The 21,013-nt window shown below is 42.1% G+C and overlaps 1 long non-coding RNA gene across 3 annotated transcripts; it reads right to left on the bottom strand.

Moving 5' to 3' along the window:
• Nucleotides 1-781: 781 nt before the first annotated feature.
• Nucleotides 782-4,261, bottom strand: LOC122487428. Of its 3 annotated transcripts, XR_006298380.1 has the most exons (4): nucleotides 3,753-4,261; nucleotides 1,661-1,761; nucleotides 922-982; nucleotides 783-815 (listed from the first exon to the last, which is right to left on the bottom strand). It is a non-coding gene; the product is annotated as an uncharacterized LOC122487428 (long non-coding RNA). The 3 variants fall into 3 exon arrangements; XR_006298382.1 differs by lacking the exon at nucleotides 922-982 and having other exon boundaries at nucleotides 782-815; XR_006298381.1 differs by lacking the exons at nucleotides 783-815; nucleotides 922-982 and having other exon boundaries at nucleotides 1,660-1,761.
• Nucleotides 4,262-21,013: the final 16,752 nt, after the last annotated feature.

Here is a 21,013-nt window from a genome sequence, read left to right as displayed (position 1 = left end):
AAACTATATGGAGCCTGAATTTAGGAACTTAGGGCTATGGTTCAAGAAAAAATAAAATAAAAATGACAACATTAAAAATAGTAATGAAATGAACTCCTCAAACAAAACTAAAATAAAGTCTTCACATTGTGTCAAGGTGGGAAGAAAGCTAAGGCCCATGTCCCGTCATCCCCTCCAGGATCCTCTCTTTAGCTAGGGGATGCTGGAGGAGGTGGGAGGGTCTGTGTTCAGGGGAGAGGCCTGAGCTCCACCAGTCACAGGGACAGGTGCTCCGCTGCCTGGGGCACCAGAGGAGAATGCCCTCCTGTCACCCCTTCAGACCACCTGCTATCCTTAGGTAGTAATTGTGGTTCTGTCCAGGACACACGATCATCACCACAGGAAAAGGCTTTACTGCAGAAATCAGGCTGCTGCACATCACCACGTGCCCCTTACCTCTCCTCGAGGGTTCTGCATCTCTGGACTTCCAGGCATTGGTCTCCATCTCCTGTATCGCTCAAGCAGCCTCTTTCCTTCCATCCCACCCAGTCTTGGATACAGAAAAAGAATGGACTTCTGTAAGAATTGCAATGCCACGTCCTCTGACAAGACGCTAAACAGCCCAGCTGTCATCCCTCAAAACACCCATAAAAACTCATGTCACGCTCCCACACCTGTGTTTCAAGCGGGCGACCTCCCGGCTCTGCTCTGCCATTTCCCTCTCCCAGATCCGAGGCTTGATCTGGGGGAGAAAAACACATCCCCCTTCAGTCGTGCCAGACTGTGCACCAAAGAGGGAGGGTGTTGTCCTGAGCATTATTCTCCTGAACTGCGATCTGAAAAAGCAACAATGAAAAGTCCGTGTTTAGGAATTCCAAGGACCACTACACTCACCCACATGAGGTACTAAGGGTTCCATATGTCAGGCAGAGCTCAGGTTACCTGGTGTCTGAAGGTGAGTTCTGCCTGCTGCAGCTGTTCTTGTCTTTGTCCATTTTGTTGCCTGTGAGTTATAGTTGCTTTTGTCAGATAAGGCCCAATATTGGGTATGATTTTCAATAATCTGCCCATGTTGTCATCATCCTCCTATCTGTCCCCTAATACAATTTTACACATGAAACACTTTCCACATGATTGTAAATGTACAATAGGATCAAAACTGTTGTTCCATCCTTTCCTAACTCATTCCATGACTGTAGGGTCAGAGTTCACATAATTCCTTCCCACTTTCAGTTGTGCCCTAATTGATCATGTGACAAGTGTCTTTCATCATAAAGCTCTTTCGTCCTTTCACTTAGATCTTCCCCATGTTTTCTACAGTTGCAAAGACCAGGGCCATGAAATGGCACTACCATGTTGATGGTATGATTCATTCTAAGACACACTGCTTTCCTACAGATTATGATACTTGACACCACCCCCCAGGAACGTTGGCATGGATGAAGTTTCCACACAGTCTGGCCATTGCTTGAAATCTGGAAATGTTGATGAAGTTAGTTGTTTTGTTCTTTCTAAATCTTACCTTTTTTATCTGTTAATACTCTATGCATATGTGCTCTGCATTTTTATTTATATTACTATGTTGAGTCTAAACATAGACTTTTAACTTTGTAATAAGGTTAAAAACAAAAGAAATGAAGAGAGGTTTCATGAGCTGCTGGTAATTAGTAGCTGAACTCACTTGTACTTGTTTATTTCTTTCATGGCTATTTTCACATTTCCCCTGCAGCTGCCAGCTGATTCTTCTTTGCCGCCAGTTCACACTGTGTCATTTTCAGCTTCCTAAGATGGGAAAGACCTATACACTGTCCAGGAGCCAAGGTCCACAAATTCTGCCTTTTTACCTCCCAGCACTCTTGTAGGCCTAGATACAAATACCTTTCCCCACCTCTCCCGTAAATGCACAGACTGACAACACAGTCAGAGAAATGAACTGAACACCCCATTTAAGTTAAAGAAAATTCAACCTCTGTCTGCTGCCATGTCTCTGCTCTCAGACCTGTTTCCTCTCCTTCAACATAAAGTCATCAAATAACATTGCACTTTGTGCCTTCCCAGAGCTGGACTTTGGTTTGAGATGGTGAAGGCTCATTTCAGTTCAGTGTCAAAAACCTTGTCTGACCACCCATACCCATTAGGATGAAGCAAGGGATCATCACTAGTCTCACACCTCCGTGGGGAGCCCTGATTCTCAGTCCAGAAGTTGTACCCTGACACAGACAATCACGCTGAAAGACGACCTTCCAGGATATGGCTTCCCCAACATTGCAGCTCACTCCCAGACATCGCTAGAGTCAGGAGTACAACCCCTGCGTCCACCTTCACATATCCTGGTGGAGGAAAAGGCCAATCTTAGAGCAGCAACATCACCTGAGGTAGAACCTGATATGAACTGTCACACAGTCTGGGTTTATCTCCAGGAAACAGATTTCAGATGGAAAACTATCAACTTCATGGAGCCAATCTACTTGAACAAGACTCAGTTCATTGACAGTGAAGGCAGCAAAGGGAAATGCTTAGAAAGGCTGGTTTGCTGTGTTGCCCTCAGACTATTTTGTTCATGGTGTTGCTTTAAAGGGTTTCAACTTGGTACTGGATGTATTCAAGAGTCACATGCAAAATTGAAAGACTCCTAGAAACTGACACAAAACCTCTAGACAGAGAAAGGCACATGCATTTCCTTCCGGCATCTCAGGCAGTCCTTCAACAAATGCTTTCTGGAATGGCTGGAATGTAGTGGTTCTGTTGTAAGGGATTGAAAATAGAAAGGTGGCCAGGGTGCTGTACGTGCTCCCCCAAAGAGTTTAGAAATGATAAAAACAAGATGCCAGTGAGACAGAGCAGGCTCCACCCCAGGTGTGGGAAGGACTAACAGAAGCTGAGTCTCCAGGGAAGTGAAGGAAGTATTTCCTTTTCAATGTGAATGAGGGACTCTAAAGGCCCTGATCTCCTCCTGAGAACAAAAGGAAATACTGTACAAAGGAGGAAACATGTGAGCGAATGCACCAAATTTCTAATGACCCCATGAAGACACATGTGACCAAGATGGAGAAGAAGGAAGCCCAGGACAAAGCCAGCCTGGCAGTGGGAACCAATCTCCCCAGGACTCATCAATGAACTTGGGGACAGAAAACTGAACTGCAGAATAGCTGAACAACTTTACGGGCACAGACTTAGAAGGAAACTTGTTTAGTTCAGAGGCGGCCAGCAAAGATGAGCCCTAGTGAAGCTGCGGGCTTTGGTCAAGACTCAGAGGAGTTACACTTCAAAAATCGGGAGACAGGAAATAACTCAGCTTCCTTAGGGATTGGCCTGCTGTGAACAATCTCACTAGCAGAACTGATGCAGGGATCCAGTACTACTGGCGCCCCTACCCACTTTCCAGAAATAAATTTCTGTGGTTTCTGCAGCAAGATCATTGATTTTTCCCCTACACATTCTTGACCCATGTGTGGTCCTGAACAAAAGTGACCTAATTCCTGGATGACAAGACAACGTGATGGGACTGAAACCCATGGGCCAATGGAAATGGATCCCAAGCAGATACAAATATCAATGTTATTAGTGCTGATACCTTCCCTCTTCCACCCCAAATACATGACACAATGTGTGACAAGCACTTAGGACAGAAAGGAAAATGCGGGTGACAGAAAGCAAGGTAAGAAGGACAGGCACAATTCTGAATGTATTTGGCAAAAAATTCGAAAAGAATTTTAATTATCTCTACTGGCCGTCACATTCATTCATACGACAGTGCTTGTGATAGTTCTCACATGAACATTTCACTCTTCTATAGCCACTTTTCTTTCTTCATAGAATTCTTCAAGGATGCCTGCTTTGTCCTTCAGCTGTTTGACTTTTTCTTCTTTGGTTGCTTTCACAGACCTCAGTGCATTACACTTGTCTTCCAGGGCCTTTTTATTTTCTGTGCAAACATGGATTTGCTTTCTAAGTGTGCACATGACCTGAGACTTGTTTTTGGTGAGATAGGAAAAGGGCAAGAACCGTGAAGGCAGGAAGGCACTCTTTCCCTTTCCAATGCAAAGTCATTGTCACCAATATGGGGATTTCTCCGCAACAGACAGCATACTTTCCAGTTGACAGTTATTGGACCTCAAGACTCTCAACTCTACATGCTCGAATTCACCATTTTCATCTTGCGTTTTTAAGTAAGACAGATAAGAGAAAAACACTTTCCATAAGTAATGATCGCACAAAAATTTGAGTGCACCTAACACAACAGGATTGTGCATTGCAATAAACAAAGACCTTGAGGCATAAATATCACTAGGAGAAGATAAAGATGGTGGAAATAGTTCATGTCAGATAGCTTATAAATGGTTTTCTTGTTGGAATATATATATATATTTATATACATCTGTATATGTGTGTGTGTGCATACACACACACAAACACACACGTTTTCCCCATTCATGTTGAAAATTCACTGTTCAGCATTAAGAGAGAAAGAGACTATGGAGCACCTGGGTGGCTCGTTCAGTTGAGTGTCAGAGTCTTGATTTCGGGTCAGGTCATGATTCCAGGATCATGGGATCTAGCCCTGTGTTGGGCTCCACGCTGAGCATGGATCCTTCTTAAGATTCTCTCTCTTTCCCTCTGCCTCTCTCCCCCACTTGCATGCCCTCTCTCACTAAAATAATAATAATAATAAAAATAATAATAATAAAGAATAATTTAAAAATAACTTTTTTAAAAAAGGAAGGGACTATACACTTTAGATTTTCCCCATTATCTCTCAACTGTCTTTGAGAGTTTTCTATATATCTTGGAGGGCAGAGCTGAATGATGTGATAATTAGTTGTGAACACAAAAGATAAATCCTAGTCCTGGAAATGGCAAAAGTCATCATGGTGGTCGTGGTGAAATTCCAGGTCCCTGGGCAGGAGGTTGGACTCCCAGAGGCCCGCTCTCTACTGTGGTAAATGGAAGCTAATATGCTGTGCTTACCTCACTCAATGCCAATGAAAAAAAAATTTTTCCAAAGCCCAATTACAGTAAAACTCAGCAGCCAAGTCTTAGCACTTCCTGATTCTTCACATTCCTCTCTCTCTCTGAGATAGCAAGGCAGCATGTGCACTTTGAAGGGTGTCTTTTAAAATTTCATTAAAGTGCTCAACTTTCTTGATGTTCTCCTTTAACAAACCATGTTGAATGAGTAATAATAATTCATTATTTTACTTGTGTTTTTAGAATGCAATCTAGGCAAAGAAGGGATTCTTACCTTCCATTTAAGAGCTTCATCAGAGAGAAACTTCCGTTCTTAGTTTCCTGAAGACGTTTCTTTAATTCAGAGTTTTATAAAACATGAAAAAGGAATCAGAATTCAAAAAAAAAAAGCATAATGATAGATAAACCTGTCTTCTAATGTGTGACTCCTTTCACAAATAGAGAGGTAGCTCTTTACATTTGTGAAGCTTGTCTTCAATTGGGACTGTTTATAGAACACATGAAATAGGTCAGTAGGATGCTCTACCAGAGTGGAAGTAACCAAAATGAAATCACACAAAATATTTGAAAGGGCAATGCTGCCTTCTGTTCCCAAGTGGATATATCTTCAGCAAGTTCTTTGTTTTCTTTCTTAAAATTATTGATCTTCGTGGTTGTTTGCTGTAAACTAACTAAAAGGAGATAAAAACAATTTCTGAGGTTGTTACCAAACCAGTTCTATCGAATAATCCCAGTGTTTTAGCGGCACAGACACATGATCTGACAGGTGGGTGTAACTAACATTTTAGCTTTCCCGTGTGTCTGAAGAAATCAAGTTTCAGCAGCATTTTAAACCGAAGAAAGCCTATTTCAATGCGATTCCTATTTAAAATATTGTCCAAAATGGAGAAATGCAATAAAATATCTTCTGCTAATTTCTCTCTCATCTGGAAGCACCCTTCTTGGAAAACTCAGTCCCTTTAAATAGTCACCACCAGAGATGAAACAGAAAAATCAAATCCTATCAACTTACGTTTCTCTCCTCCAAGTATTAAGGTAACAGAGAGGTCCCAGCAAATAAAGGAACAAACAAAAACAAAAAAAACATCATTTAGTCTGGATTTGAGCCACTCACACCCCCAGGTGCTATTTGGAATTCCACACAAAGAAAGCTCAAACTGCTGCTGACTGACTACTCAAAGGTCTTGGATGCCTTCCTCCTGCTCACAGATTGCCTTTCATGAACCCTAGGCCAGGGGCCCTGGAGGACAAGGTCTTTGGAATCAAACATACGGGTACCATCTCAGCTTTACACTTAGTGGCTGAAGGATCTGGATTAATGGCAATTCCAAGAAGACAAACTTTTTTCATCCCGACATGCGAGTATTACCCTCCAACCTTAAAGGAATATTATTCAACACACAGGAAGCACCCAATTACAGGTGGATAGCACACGTAAGCTCTAGAACAGACTCCTCTAACAGGGATTAATTCTCTCATCTGACCACAGAGTGCAAACTTCTATTGGCTGGCCCACTGGGAGAGCTCTCATGCCCTGAGATCATTCTTCTCGCCACCACCACCACTGCATTCAAAGGGATGAACACCAGCCTTTGAGGGCTCGTTAAGTGTCGGGCAGCCACCCTGGCTCTCAACAGACAGCGCCACAGCATCACCACAGTCTATGGAGCCCATGCAGAGTACATTTCCCCCATTTGTGTCACATTCACTTCTCATTCTCCCCTGGCATGGACGGCTCCCTGCACCTCAGACTCAAAACCTTGTTTTAAACCTCTCTTGTGACACACACCCTGCCTGGCAATATCTGGCTTCTTCTCTAAGCTTAGGCTTCTTGATAGACTCAAAAAGGGTTTTCTTATCTTCACATTTCAGCAAGAGCCGGCTCATGGCAAAGTGCTCACTCCACACCTCAGGCTCAGATCATCACGTGTTTCCTAACCATTTCTATGTAAAATTACACTCCTTTCATTCCCTCTACTTTGGTGATGTGTTCCTCCTGATCTCTTATCTTAAGGGATGGCAACTCCCCTCCACATTGTCACTTAGGCCCCAAACAGGGAAGAGAAAGATTTTCAAGAGTTAACATGCCAATTAGACATCAGAAATCACCATATGTATCCCTAGTTGAATTAAAATGCACATCAAGGAGTGCCTGGGTGGCTCAGTTGGTTGAGTGTCCAGCTCTGGGTCAGGCCATGATCCCATGTTTTGTGGGTTCTACCCTCACATCGGGCTCTGTGGTGACAGCTGGGAGCCTGGAGCCCACCTTGGAGTCTGTGTCTCCCTCTTTCTGTCCCTCCCCCACTCGCACTTTGTCTCTCTTCCTCAAAAAGAAACAAACATGAAAAAAACCCACATCAAACACCAGCACTGAGAAAATATTACAAAGAAAACTAAAGCTTCAATTCTTACCTTGATATTCTCGAGGTTCTAAGAGAGGAAGAAACAAAATTAAGTTTGCTGTCAAAACATATTGTTAGTAAAAAACCCAGTGTTCATGATAAATACTAAAATAATACTCCAATGAAATTACAATAATCATTTAATTTTGCATAATGAATTCACAGGATTAAAAAACAGGAAAAAATTAGAATTCCCTATTTAAGTCATGATACTTCACAAACATTTCCGTTAAAACGCACAATGTATATAGCTTATTTTTCACCCCCAAATCGATTTACATTTTCCTAAATGAACTTTGAACCTATGCAATTTTGAAAATTGATAATGCAGACATTTTTTAAAAATGCACTAAATCGTCATTTCCCTGACTTTGTCTTTTTAAACCCAGGTTCCACATTGAAGTTTAGAACTGGGATTATTTTTAAATCCTGAAATAAAGAATAAAGGAAGGAGGAAGGAAGGAAGGAAGGTAGGAAGGTAGGCAGGCAGGCACATTCTAATATTTTTCAAGTAGTTAACATAAATAAAGAATTTATAAACCAGGTTAAAATAGAAAAATCAATCATATTAAACATAAGAAGTCAATGACTTCTGTTGTACATTCGTAAAGTATCTAAAGAAACTCCTTTGGAATATCTCCAAAAATATGCCCAAAATTTATGGAAGAATGGGAGAAAGTAACAATAAAAAATGTACTAGAGATACAACTGATAATGTTATATGGATAGATGTTTACAGGTAGGGACTTAGAGGAGTAGTGACTATTATAAACATGGGATTGTTATTCCCCCCAAAATATACTTCTAGTTCACTTTCTAAAAACATTGAGGTTTTCGTTCAATGTTTACTTTGATTCTGAATCACAGCTCGAAGTGTCAGATTTCTGAAGTAAATAAAGATTTGCCTAATCAGGCGATCTTCTCTATGCTGATGACATCTAGGAGATTTTAAGTTCCTTGAATACACAGCTCCAAGTAGCCAATGAAAGGAATTCACATTCCTATTTCACAGTATTGCACCTAAATCAATCAATAAGAACTATGAAAATTATTTCTAAAAGAATGCTAAAGTCCTGGATATGGTCCCCAAAAGAACACATATCATTTTACAAAAACTAGACTAACCAGCACTGTAGGAGCAAATACACCCACAGTGCAATTCACACGAATTCATATACGAAGCTTTAATTTTGTGCAAATGAACCACTCTAGAAAGTAGCCTCCAAAATGTGTAACATTTGTTTCTTCAGCTGTCAGAAGTGAGGTCACTAAAATGCGTGCTGGTGGGAAATGTACATGTCTTTGAGTGGCCACTGTCTAAAAGAGAGCAGGGGCTGTCAGCACAATGATCATAGGTATCGAACACACAAAAGACAAGCCATACTGGCATGAATGTAAACATCCTCCCTCGTGGGTATTCTTGAAACATCTGGCAACTGTCTGGCTGCTGATATTCGTAGTTGACTCTTTTGTTTTTGAAATTATTGTCAACTTAGCGAACATACAGCGTATATAGTGTGCTCTTTGTTTGGGGGGCAGATTCCGTGATTCATCGTTTACATACAACACCCAGTGCTCATCCCAACAAGTGCCCTCCTCGATGCCCATCACTCACTTCCCCCCCACCCCCGCATCAACCCTCAGTTCTCTGCATTCAAGAGTCTCTTATACTTTGCCTTCCCTTCTATTCGAAACTACATTTTCCCCTTCCCTCACCCCATGGTCCTCCATTAAGTTTCTCAAGTTCCACATATGAGTGAAAACGTTTGATATCTGTCTTTTTCTGACTGACTTATTTCACTTGGCATAATACTCCAGTTCCATCCACATTGTTACAAATGGCAGGATTTTATTCTTTGTCATTGCCAACTAGTATTCCATTGTATATATACACCATATCTTCTTTATTCATCAGTTGATGGACATTTAGGCTCTTTCCATAATTTGTTGAAATTATTATTGAAAGTGCTGCTATACATGTCCCCCTATGAATCAGCACAGGGAGGAGAGCATTTTAAGAGAAATAGTTCATTAGCTTCTCTCCTGGGAGCCCTGGGACAACCTAGATGTTTGAAGGCCCCAGGTGTTCTGGGCGGGGAGGGCCTAGCAGGTGGCCAGGGTCACCCCGGTTATAACTGGAGCAGGGAGCAGGGAAAGAGGCAGCAGTGAACAGAGATTGGGGGCCTTGAAAAGGTGAGATGATTCATGGAGGCGAGGAAGTGTCCCCAAAGCCAGTGTCAGCTTCCCATCTGGGGAGCCCTTTGTGGCCCCTCGGGGCAGGACCAGGAGCCTAGAGTTTGAGATCCAGCTGTGCTGCTTACCAGCTGTGTGACCTAGACCGGTTTGCTTCAGTAAAATGGTGTCCTTCCATGTACATGCCTGTGTCCATAACTGTGGTGAGGACAAGAGAGAGCCATGTACTGAGCACCTGTGCACATTAACATCACCAACTACGGGGGACGCAGGATCATCAAGCCCAATGGTCAAGAATGAATTCTTGTTACGTTTTATGGTGCGAAGAGGTGTTTTCATTTCAGCATGGGGACAGGACAGGTTGGAAGGAAGAGCTGCACTGGGAAAGTGAGGAGCAATTAACTGTATACTTTTAAGTTTGGGGGTGGAGAGGCTAGAGGTAACCTATCTCTAAAGGGATTTGTGCATGTTATAGAAGACTCATGGGATCCTGGAGGTCTGGCTGTTGTGAAGACAGGGTTGCTTTCAGTCTCTAGCAAATCATCAATATTTAGTGCCATTAGTGTCTTGAGCAGGGTCTCACTCCACATGTCTCAGAGATTTTTCAGTGGGCTGCAGATTGTGAGAGAATTTAATCTTGACTATGATCCTCTTGCCTTTGTGCTCCTCCTCATTTCCCCCATGAATAATTTTTTAAGTTTCTTTGCTTTGAGAGAAATATAGAGTGAGCAGGGGAGGGGCAGAGAGGGAGGGAGAGAGAGAATCCCAAGCAGCATCCACTCTCTTATTGCTGAGCCCGATGTGGGGTTGAACTCACAAGCCATGAGATCATGACCTCAGCTGAAATCAAGTGTCAGAGTCTTAACTGACTGAGAGACCCAGGCACCTCGCCCCCCGCCACCCCCTGAACAATTCTGAACCTTAAATCTTTAAGGTTGTTGAAGGCAGGGGGAAGGCCTCATCTTCTGTAACTTCTTCTTGCTGAATAGAGATGTAGAGATGTCCGTACGTCATGGGTCAACATTGATTAGTCAGGAATGTATAGGGGATTTAGGAAAAGTGGAGGCAGCTGAGTCCAATGTGGATCCCAAAGAAGTATGTGTGTGGTGGTCAGGACCATTTGTCGACCTGAAGTTATTGTAGTGATGGAGTCTTGGCACCAAGCAGAGAAACTTTGGAAAAGGCAACGTATGAGTATTAATATGGCTATAAGAATGAGAAGTCCAACAAAGAGACCCTTTAGAGTTGACCACAGTCGTTCTGAGAAGCAGGGCTTAACCAGTCTTTTAAAGAGAGGGAAGTATTTTTGTATAGCCTTAATTTGAGTACACATGTCAGTTGGTAACCCTGCCATAATTCTGGAGTAATATTTCTGGATAACCTGGAGTGCATACATAGCACTCTGCTTTAATGAAGCATAGGTGCCTCCTTGGGCTGCAGTTAAGATATCAAGGGCCATTCGGTTTTGGAGGGCCACTTTTTAAACTGAGCTGGGTCTGTTTAAAGATGAATAGTTTATGCTTGGCTAAAGCCTCTATTTGTAATGTGATATCAATAGAGGTGGCCCCTGGGGCATATATGGCTAAGGGATCAAACCATCAAGAAGCCCTCTTTGTTTGATGTCTAACTTCAACAATATCCTAATTATGAGGAATCATGGGCAAGTGGGAGAAAACTTGTCCGAGCCAGGCCAGAAGCCAAGCCAAATACTTGCCATCACACATGCCTGCAATACCTGTAGGTGTGGGTGAATTCCTCTTCTCAAGGTCCCCCAAATATCCTGAGGTCCCTGTACCTTCCGGGAAGTGATATTCCTGACTATTCCTGATATTCCTGATATTCTTCATATTCCTGATATTACAGGCTGCTGGGAAACCTGTAAGCAAGGTATCAGGCCAACAGTTCCAAAGGGCTTTCCTGGCTTACTTTTCATTTCTTTAAATGTGTGTTTATTTTGGAGAGAGAAAGAGAGAGGGGGATGTGTGGGGGAGGGTCAGAGAGAGGGTGACAAAGGATCTTAGCAGGCTTTGTGCTATCAGTGCAGCGTCTGATATGGGGCTCGAACTCACGAACTATGAGGTCACGACCTGAGCTGAAGTCAGACGCTTAACTGTGCCATCCAGGCGTCCCCTGGCTTTATGTTTCATAAAGGCAACCTCAGTTCCTTAAAGCTGTATGGTCATATCTGAGTCGATGTATGTCCCTCTGAAATATGACATTCCAGTCAAAGCTTTGGTAAAATAACCAATACTTTCAATAGTGTCCTGTTACAAGGAGAACAGATTCTTAGTGAACTTAGGAAAACAACTGTAATTACCCTGTAAGAAAGAACTTTTGAATTTCAGAGGGTTGAGGTAGGGAGGAAAGTTAGATGCATCAATTTGTTCACAAATGAATGTTTTACCATGTTTCTGTAAGTCATAGAGACTCATGTTAAGAGAGTTTCCTTAATCTGGCAGAGCAAACATCAGAGAACAAGTAACATTTCCAACAAGAGTCACGAAAATTATAATCATTTTCTTCAGTTCATTTAGTTCCATGTTACTAATTCTTGCTCAGTTTGAATGTAGCTTTCGTTAGTTCTGGAAATTCTTACCCATTGCAGCTTTATGATTTTTTTAAGTTTATTGATTTGTTTGAGAGAGACAGAGGCAGCATGAGAGGGGAAGGGAGAGGGAGAAGGAGAATGAATCCCAAGCAGGCTCCACACTGTCAGTGTAGAGCCCGACAAGGGAGGGGCTCAGTCTCATAAACCATGAGATGGTGACCTGAGCCAAAATCAAGAGTCTGATGCTTAACTGACTGAGTCACTCAGGTACCCCAGTTTTATGATTTTAAAGCTATCAAAAACCTGCATTTGTTTAAAAAGAAGTCCTTTGCATGAGTTTGCTTGAAGATGAAACACATTTTGCAAATGACAAAAGACCATAATACAGCTGACAAGAAAATTCAGTTATTTCTGTGACACAGAACACTTCGATAATCAGAATATCAAGTGATATTAAAACTTCAGGAATTTCATATCTATATCTGTCTCTATCTCTCTTTCTCCCTATATGAACCATTGTAGCAGTGACCCAAGCAATACAAGCTTAAGTTTATCATTATTTGTTTGTGCATTCCAAGTATCTTAACATACCAAATAAACAAGCCTAGTTGGTCAAAAAAGACTTCATTTAAATCTTTTTAAATCTTTTTAAATTTGAAATCTTTCATTTTAAATCTATTTAAATCTTGGGAAAGTTTTAATGTTCATGCCTAAATAGGATTATGGATCATTATAAAACTTAAACTTATTTATTTAACCAAGGTGACAAGAGATTCCAAAGGCCAATAGATAGGGTACTATACTTGTTAGTAAAACATAGTTCCTTTAACATTGTGAAGTTTTAACTTTCTTAACAAGCCAAAGACCTGCTAAAGGCAAAACAGAGAACCTTTGGTTTTCTGGGCAAGCAAAACAAAAGAGAAAACAAGATTTATGTTTTCTTACCAAGTGCAAACTAACAATCCAAGAGAACGTCTTTTTTTAGCAGAGAGAAAGAAGAATTGTAATCTTCTAACTGTGTACCTCTAGAATCCGTTCATTTTGGGGTGCCTGCGGAGCGCAGTTGCTTGAGCATCCCACTCTTGATTTTGGCTCAGCTCATGGGATCAAACCCCGAGTCAGGCTATGCGCTAAGCGTGGAGCCTGCTTGAGATTCTCTCTCTCTGCCCCTCCCCCATGTGTGCACATGCGCTCTCTCTCAAATACGAAATGAAGAAAGTCCATTCTTTTCAATGTTAGTCTGTGCTGATGACATAAAATTATTGTCCAGAGACTACCCTTCACAAACTTTCTACAACTTTCTTTCACACTCAGATTTTGTCCCAAGCCGTTTCTTTCCAAACAACCAATCTCATTTTAGGAGAAAATTACTTTCTTTTACCTCAACAAAAACATATTCCCATTCATCACATCTTCCTTACACATCTCTTCGTTTTTTTTACATGCAGAGTTACTTTCCTTATTTCCATCAGTCTTATTTACGTTTAGCAGAAGAATTTTCACTCTTAGAAACCTTAGTCTCCAGTGAAAACTAAGTAGTAACCAATTGTGAACTCTTATACCAGAATTCTTCTAGATCTAAAATTCATAAAACTGCATTTTATAATTAAAAAACATGTTTTTCCATAGTACAATCTTTTAATAAAGCACAAAGCATATTTCCAACAGACCCAAATATCCTCAGCTTCTCTGTAATAAGAAGCCAAAAGTACAAATCTACATTCCATAATCAGTGCTACAGCACTCAGTCCTTTTTGGAAAAGGCCTAGATGGCCAAAGGATTCAGTTGTATTTATCATTTAACCAAAACTTTCAAGTTAAAGACTTTGAAAGCTATCTTAACAATTATCCAAGAAAACTTTGAGACGGACAAAATTTAGAATCATTTTAAGTCCTCTTGTTGCTGACAAATTGCCACAGAAATAACACAAGCTTATTTGACTTTCTGCACACCTTGGTAGAATAAAAGTTTTATATTTGATGCTGACAACTCCAAAGACACGTCCATTTTCATTAAGCCAACAAATGTAGTTTAAATAGCATGTATATTTCACCCGGGGACACTAAAATGTCAATCAGTTTGTTCCCCATTGTCAATTTTTACCTGGGGCTGTGGCTGGAACTCTGAAGTGGGAGGGGTTAAGTCCAAGAGGGTACTCTTTGCTCCTTGACAGCAAGGGTAGGAGAAGGCATCAGAGGTACTGAGGCTGTATAGGAGTCTTTAGGGGTCTATGCGGGTACCACCGCACCCCAGGTGGTACAGAAACAGGTGGAAGGGTCCTGGGGAGGCTCACCTGTCTCCCTCACTTGATCTGGCCCCATGCAACACCCCCACGCTAAGTGTACCCTGTCCCTACTCTGTGCTCCTGTCCCCATGGCCACACTACCCTGGCCACTCCCTGGAATCCAGGCATGGACACAACCTTCCATAAGCCACTGACACGGGGTGCCCAGCACCGGGTTGGAACCAGGAAAACACCCCCTTCCATGACAACTTAGGAGGGATAGGTCATGCCAGGGTCTGTGTATTCTGTCTGCCTGTGCTGGCCTCCAGTGGAGTGCCAGAGTTATGTGGAGTGTGCGTGTGTGTGCGTGTGTGTGTCTAAATTTACGTTATGCACCTGTTCGTGTGAGTTCTGTTTCTGTGAGTCTATTGACTGTGGACATGAGTTTCTTGTTATTTGGTTGTTTTCATGTTTTTCACTTGGGTTTATTTGTATGTATGTGTATCTGTGTCTGTCTCTGAATGAGTATATATCCTCTGTGCAGACCTCTGTGTCTGTGACTGTATCATCTTTATCTTCCAGGGACACGGGTCCCTGTGGTGGGAGTGTCTGTGTGTATCTGTGTTTCATGTCTGTGTGTGTATTGGTTGTGCATGTGATTCTGAGGCCCCTTTGGGTGTTCTTGATCATACCTGTGTGTGTGTGTGTTTTCTGTGTGTGTGTGTGTTTAGCGTGTGCAGAGTTTGCTTTATGGGGCTGTTACACGTGGCCCTGCGTGTGTGTGTCTGTATGGGTGAGTGTGCTCCCCTCAGGGTGTCACTGACTATGTCTGCAGCATGGGTCTGTGTGTGAGCCTGTCCATGAGTCCCATACCTGAGTACCCAGATGAGGCTGCGGGTGATTCCATGCCTGTGTGTCTCTGCGCTTATGGTGTCTGTTTCTTTCTGTGAGTGTGTATGTCTGTACCCCTAGGAATGAGCGGCTGCAGAGGAGACCCTTCAAGGATGAGTCCTGGGGTGGGTGAGCAGGAGACAATCTGGGCTGCCCTCAACCTGAGGCTCAGCTCCCTCTGTCCATTTTTCTCCTGTCCTCCAGTGTCCCCGCCTTGTGTTGCCACCTCAGTCCCCAAGGATGGATGGAGTGAAAGGTCCATGGTTTTGCAAAGCCATGGTTTTGCAAGCAAGGAGAATCACCACGCTGGGCTGCCCTCGGCCCTTACCCCCTGCCCCAGCCACCTCACTGTCTCTTGCTCTGGCATCACCCTCCAGCAGGGCATGGGCAAGCCAGGCAGGGATGGGCACCTGGGGCCACAGGAGTGTCCCCCATGACCTCTGTGTCCTAGCTGTTGAATGGGCATAAGGAGTCACCCAGGGCCCCTGGAACCAGGAGGGAGAACCCAGCCCTGGAATCTTCTCTGATGGGACTTGGGGAGAATGATGGAGGGACAGCATTTAGGGCCAGTTCATTGTCAGGATAAAAGCACAACACGAGGTCACCTTGGAGGCCGATGTCAGTGTTTTCTTACGCAGGCCACATTCGGAGCACTCACCCAGGGATTTGGAGGAAGGAGAATAACTGATATTAATTTAAAAGAACAGAAATGCTGGACCGTGGGCACTCCTGATGCTCTTACAAAACAACGCCCATCCCTCCGTCCTCATCCTCTCCATAGTGGGGAAACTGAGGCAGTCAGGGATTTGGTCAAGATCACAGAGTGGTTTCTGGGTGTTTTGCTGATTACGTGTGACCAAACTCCTTTTTCCAAAGTTCACTTCTTTAATCTTACCAGTAATGTTTTTGGGCAACTCTGGGACAAATTTCACCTGGTTGAGGATGAAGCAAACCCATCCTGAATGAGTCCTGCTGTCATTTCCTACCAATGACCCGTGCGTCGCCTTTGTCCCTGCCCAGTCCCCCAGACAGGTTGGTACCATGTGGTGGCCTCACTAGGCTCCACAAAGAATGTCACATTGTCCTGTGACCCGGTAAGCTGGATGCAGCCCTGTGACCAGTGCTCTGACCAGTGAAATGTGAGTGGGAGCGAAGAGTGCCACCTTGAGCACAACAGTTGGGAACAGCTGTGTCTGGCCACCTCTCTGTCCATCTCTTATGGCACCTGGTAGTTACCTATGGTGGGTGCTCTTTTATCCTGGTCCCAGGAGGACCATGGTGGACATGTGGCTTGAGCAAGGAAAAGATTTCCGTCATTACAAGCCATTAAGACTTCGGGGCCATTTGTTACGCACAATAGCATCTAGCCCATCCTAACTGGTATGCATCCTCCGTTCTCCTCTCTAGGAGGCAGGCAGCACAGCCTAACATTGGAAGCATGATGTCTGTTGTCAGATACACGTGAATTTGAGTTCCAGCTCCATCCTTTTATTAACCCCTACCGCAGGCAATTACTTTGAGTCTCGGAGCCTCCATTTCTGCTCTGTAAGATGCATGGTTACATGATCTGAGGTTTGAAGGGGATTAAATGAAATAATAAAACATGTAAATCTTTGAATCCAGGGCCTGGCACACACAGTGAATGCTCAGTCAATAGTAGCTGTATAGCTTTATGTCCTGATTGTAACATTCAGAAAAGCTGCAACTGGTTACAAAAGAAAAGAAGAAAGTGTTAATCCCTGTGGCCTATGTTTCCTTTCAAACTGTTTTTCAGCAAATAGGACAATACGTATATTCATTCATACCCTGCTTTTTTCTCTTAGTAAGACGTTGTTGTGATATTTTTATGTGACAAATAAAAGACCTGCATCTTCTTTTTAAATTATAGCACATTAGCAATCTTGACTTCCCTATTGCTGGACATTTCCATAGGTTGCCCATGGCACTGAAAACAAACGAAGCAGAATGAAAACTATCAGAATGTATTGTTTGCTAGAATAAATATTTGTTAACTTTTCTTTGCTCTGTATCTATGTACTAGGGTGCAATGTAGAATCTATTTCTTATTACAAATAATGTTTTCAAAGGTATGGAGTTGTTGATTTGAATTTTTTTTCAAATTTTGAAACATTATACATAATCTTTTTTTTTTTTAATTTCAGGAATAGAACTTAGTGATTCATCACTTATATATAGCACCTAGTGCTCATCCCAACAAGTGTCCTCCTTAATTCCCCTCACTCATTTAGCCCATCTTCTCACTCAACACCCAACCTGCAACCCTCCTTTTTTCCATCTGTATTTAAGAGCTTCTTACAGTTTGTCTCCCTCTCTGTTTTAGTATTATTTTTTCTTCCCTTCCCTTCTGTTCATCTGTTTTGTTTCATAAATTCTGCATATGAGTGAAATCATGTGATACTTGTCTTTGTCTTCTTTGACTTAGCATAATACACTGTAGTTCCAACCACTTTGTTGCAAATGGCAACATTTCATTCTTTCTGGTCATGGAGTAATATTCCATTGTGAATATATACCACATCTTCTTTATCCATTCATCCAGTCGGTGGATATTTGGGATCTTTTCATACTTTGCCTATTGTTGGCAATGCTGCTATGAACATTGAGGTGCTGGTGACCCTTTGAATCAGCAGTCCTGTAGCCTTTGGATAAATACCTAGTAGTACAATTGCTGTGTCGTACGGTGGTTCTGTTTTTTTGTTTTTTGTTTTTTTTTTTAGGATCCTTCATACTGTTTTCCAGAGTGGGTGCACCAGTTTGCATTTCCACCAGCAGTGCAAAAGGGTTCCTTTTCTATGCATGCTCACCAACATCATTTGTTGCCTGAGTTGTTAATTTTAGCCATTCTGACAGGTGTGAGGTGGTATCTCCTTGTGGTTTGGATTTGTATTTCTCTGATGATGAGTAATGTTGAGCATCTTTTTTTCTTTCGGTTAGCCATCTGGATATCTTCTTTACAAAAGTGTCTATTCCTGTCTTTTGCCCATTTCTTCATTGCATTATTTGTTTCGTAGGTGTTGCGCTTTATAAGTTTTTATAGGTGTTGGATGCTCACCTTTTTATGTGATATGTCTTTTGTAAGTATCTTTTACCATTCTGTCAGTTGCCTTTTAGTTTTGCTGATTGTTTGTTTCCCTCGTCGTTCAAAAGTGTTTACCTTGATGATGTTCCAATAGTTCGTTTTTGCTTTTGTTTCCCTTGCCTCCAGAGACGTGTTGAGTAAGAAGTTGCTGCGGCCAAGATCAAAGAGGTTTTTGCCTGCTTTCCCCTTGAGGATTTTGATGGCTTCCTGTCTTACATTAGGTCTTTCATGCATTTTGAGTTGATTTTTGTGTATGGTGTAAGAAAACGGTGCAGGTTCATTCTTCTGCATGTCACTGTCCAGTTTTCCCAGCACCACTTGCTGAAGAGACTGTCTTCATTCCATTGGATATTCTTTCCTGATTTGTCAAAGATTAGTTGGCCATACGTCTGTGGGTCCCTTTCTGGGTTCGCTAATCTGTTCCATTCCCTATTCTGTTCTTGTGCCAGTACCATAGTGTCTTGATGATTACAGCTTTGTAATGCAGCTAGAAATCCAGAATTGTGATGCCTCTAGCTTTGGTTTTCTTTTTCAAGATTTCTTTGGGTATTCAGAGTCTTTTCTGGTTCCATACAAATTTTATGATTGTGTTCTCGCTCTGTGAAAAATGCTGGTGTTATTTATTTTTTTTAATATATGAAATTTATTGTCAAATTTGTTTCCATACAACACCCAGTGCTCATTCTAAAAGGAGCCCTCCTCAATACCCATCACCCACCCTCCCCTCCCTCCCACCACCCCCCCCCCATCAACACTCAGTTTGTTCTCAGTTTTTAACACTCTCTTATGCTTTGGCTCTCTCCCACTCTAACCTTTTTTTTTTTTCCTTACCCTCCCCCATGGGTTTCTGTTAAGTTTCTCAGGATCCACATAAGAGTGAATCCATATGGTATCTGTCTTTCTCTGTATGGCTTATTTCACTTAGCATCACACTCTCCAGTTCCATCCACGTTGCTACAAAAGGCCATATTTCATTTTTTCTCATTGCCACGTAGTATTCCATTGTGTATATAAACCACAATTTCTTTTTCCATTCATTAGTTGATGGACATTTAGGCTCTTTCCATCATTTGCCTATTGTTGAGAGTGCTGCTATAAACATTGGGGTACAAGTGGCCCTAGGCATCAGTACTCCTGTATCCCTTGGATAAATTCCTAGCAGTGCTATTGCTGGGTCATAGGGTAGGTCTATTTTTAATTTTCTGAGGAACCTCCACACTGCTTTCCAGAGCGGCTGCACCAATTTGCATTCCCACCAACAGTGCAAGAGGCTTCCCGTTTCTCCACATCCTCTCCAGCATCTATAGTCTCCTGATTTGTTCATTTTGGCCACTCTGACTGGCGTGAGGTGATATCGGAGTGTGGTTTTGATTTGTATTTCCCTGATAAGGAGCGACGTTGAACATCTTTTCATGTGCCTATTGGCCATCCGGATGTCTTCTTTAGAGAAGTGTCTTTTCATGTTTTCTGCCCATTTTTCACTGGGTTATTTGTTTTTCGGGTGTGGAGTTTGGTGAGCTCTTTATAGATTTTGGATACTAGCCCTTTGTCCGATATGTCATTTGCAAATATCTTTTCCCATTCCGTTGGTTGCCTTTTAGTTTTGTTGGTTGTTTCCTTTGCTGTGCAGAAGCTTTTTATCTTCATAAGGTCCCAGTAATTCACTTTTGCTTTTAATTCCCTTGCCTTTGGGGATGTGTCGAGTAAGAGATTGCTACGGCTGAGGTCAGAGAGGTCTTTTCCTGCTTTCTCCTCTAAGGTTTTGATGGTTTCCTGTCTCACATTCAGGTCCTTTATCCATTTTGAGTTTGTTTTTGTGAATGGTGTGAGAAAGTGGTCTAGTTTCAACCTTCTGCATGTTGCTGTCCAGTTCTCCCAGCACCATTTGTTAAAGAGACTGTCTTTTTTCCATTGGATGTTCTTTCCTGCTTTGTCAAAGATGAGTTGGCCATCCGTTTGTGGGTCTAGTTCTGGGGTTTCTATTGTATTCCATTGTTCTATGTGTCTGTTTTTGTGCCAATACCATGCTGTCTTGATGATGACAGCTTTGTAGTAGAGGCTAAAGCCTGGGATTGTGATGCCTCCTGCTTTGGTCTTCTGCTTCAAAATTACGTTGGCTATTCTGGGCCTTTTGTGGTTCCATATGAATTTTAGGATTGCTTGTTCTAGTTTTGAGAAGAATGCTGGTGCAATTTTGATTGGGATTGCATTGAATGTGTAGATAGCTTTGGGTAGTATTGACATTTTGACAATATTTATTCTTCCAATCCATGAGCAGGGAATGTCTTTCCATTTCTTTAAATCTTCTTCAATTACCTTCATACGTTTTCTATAGTTTTCAGCATACAGATCTTGTACATCCTTGGTTAGATTTATTCCTAGGTATTTTATGCTTCTTGGTGCAATTGTGAATGGGATCAGTTTCTTTCTTTGTCTTTCTGTTGCTTCATTGTTAGTGTATAAGAATGCAACTGATTTCTGTACATTGATTTTGTATCCTGCAACTTTGCTGAATTCATGTATCAGTTCTAGCAGACTTTTGGTGGAGTCTATCGGATTTTCCATGTATAACATCATGTCATCTGCAAAAAGCGAAAGCTTGACTTCATCTTTGCCAATTTTGATGCCTTTGATTTCCTTTTGTTGTCTGCTTGCTGATGCTAGAACTTCCAGCACTATGTTAAACAACAGCGGTGAGAGTGGGCAT

The sequence above is a fragment of the Prionailurus bengalensis genome, chromosome A2, assembly GCF_016509475.1.
Source record: "Prionailurus bengalensis isolate Pbe53 chromosome A2, Fcat_Pben_1.1_paternal_pri, whole genome shotgun sequence".
Taxonomy (NCBI): domain Eukaryota; kingdom Metazoa; phylum Chordata; class Mammalia; order Carnivora; family Felidae; genus Prionailurus; species Prionailurus bengalensis.
This window is presented reverse-complemented; position numbering and strand designations above follow the sequence as displayed.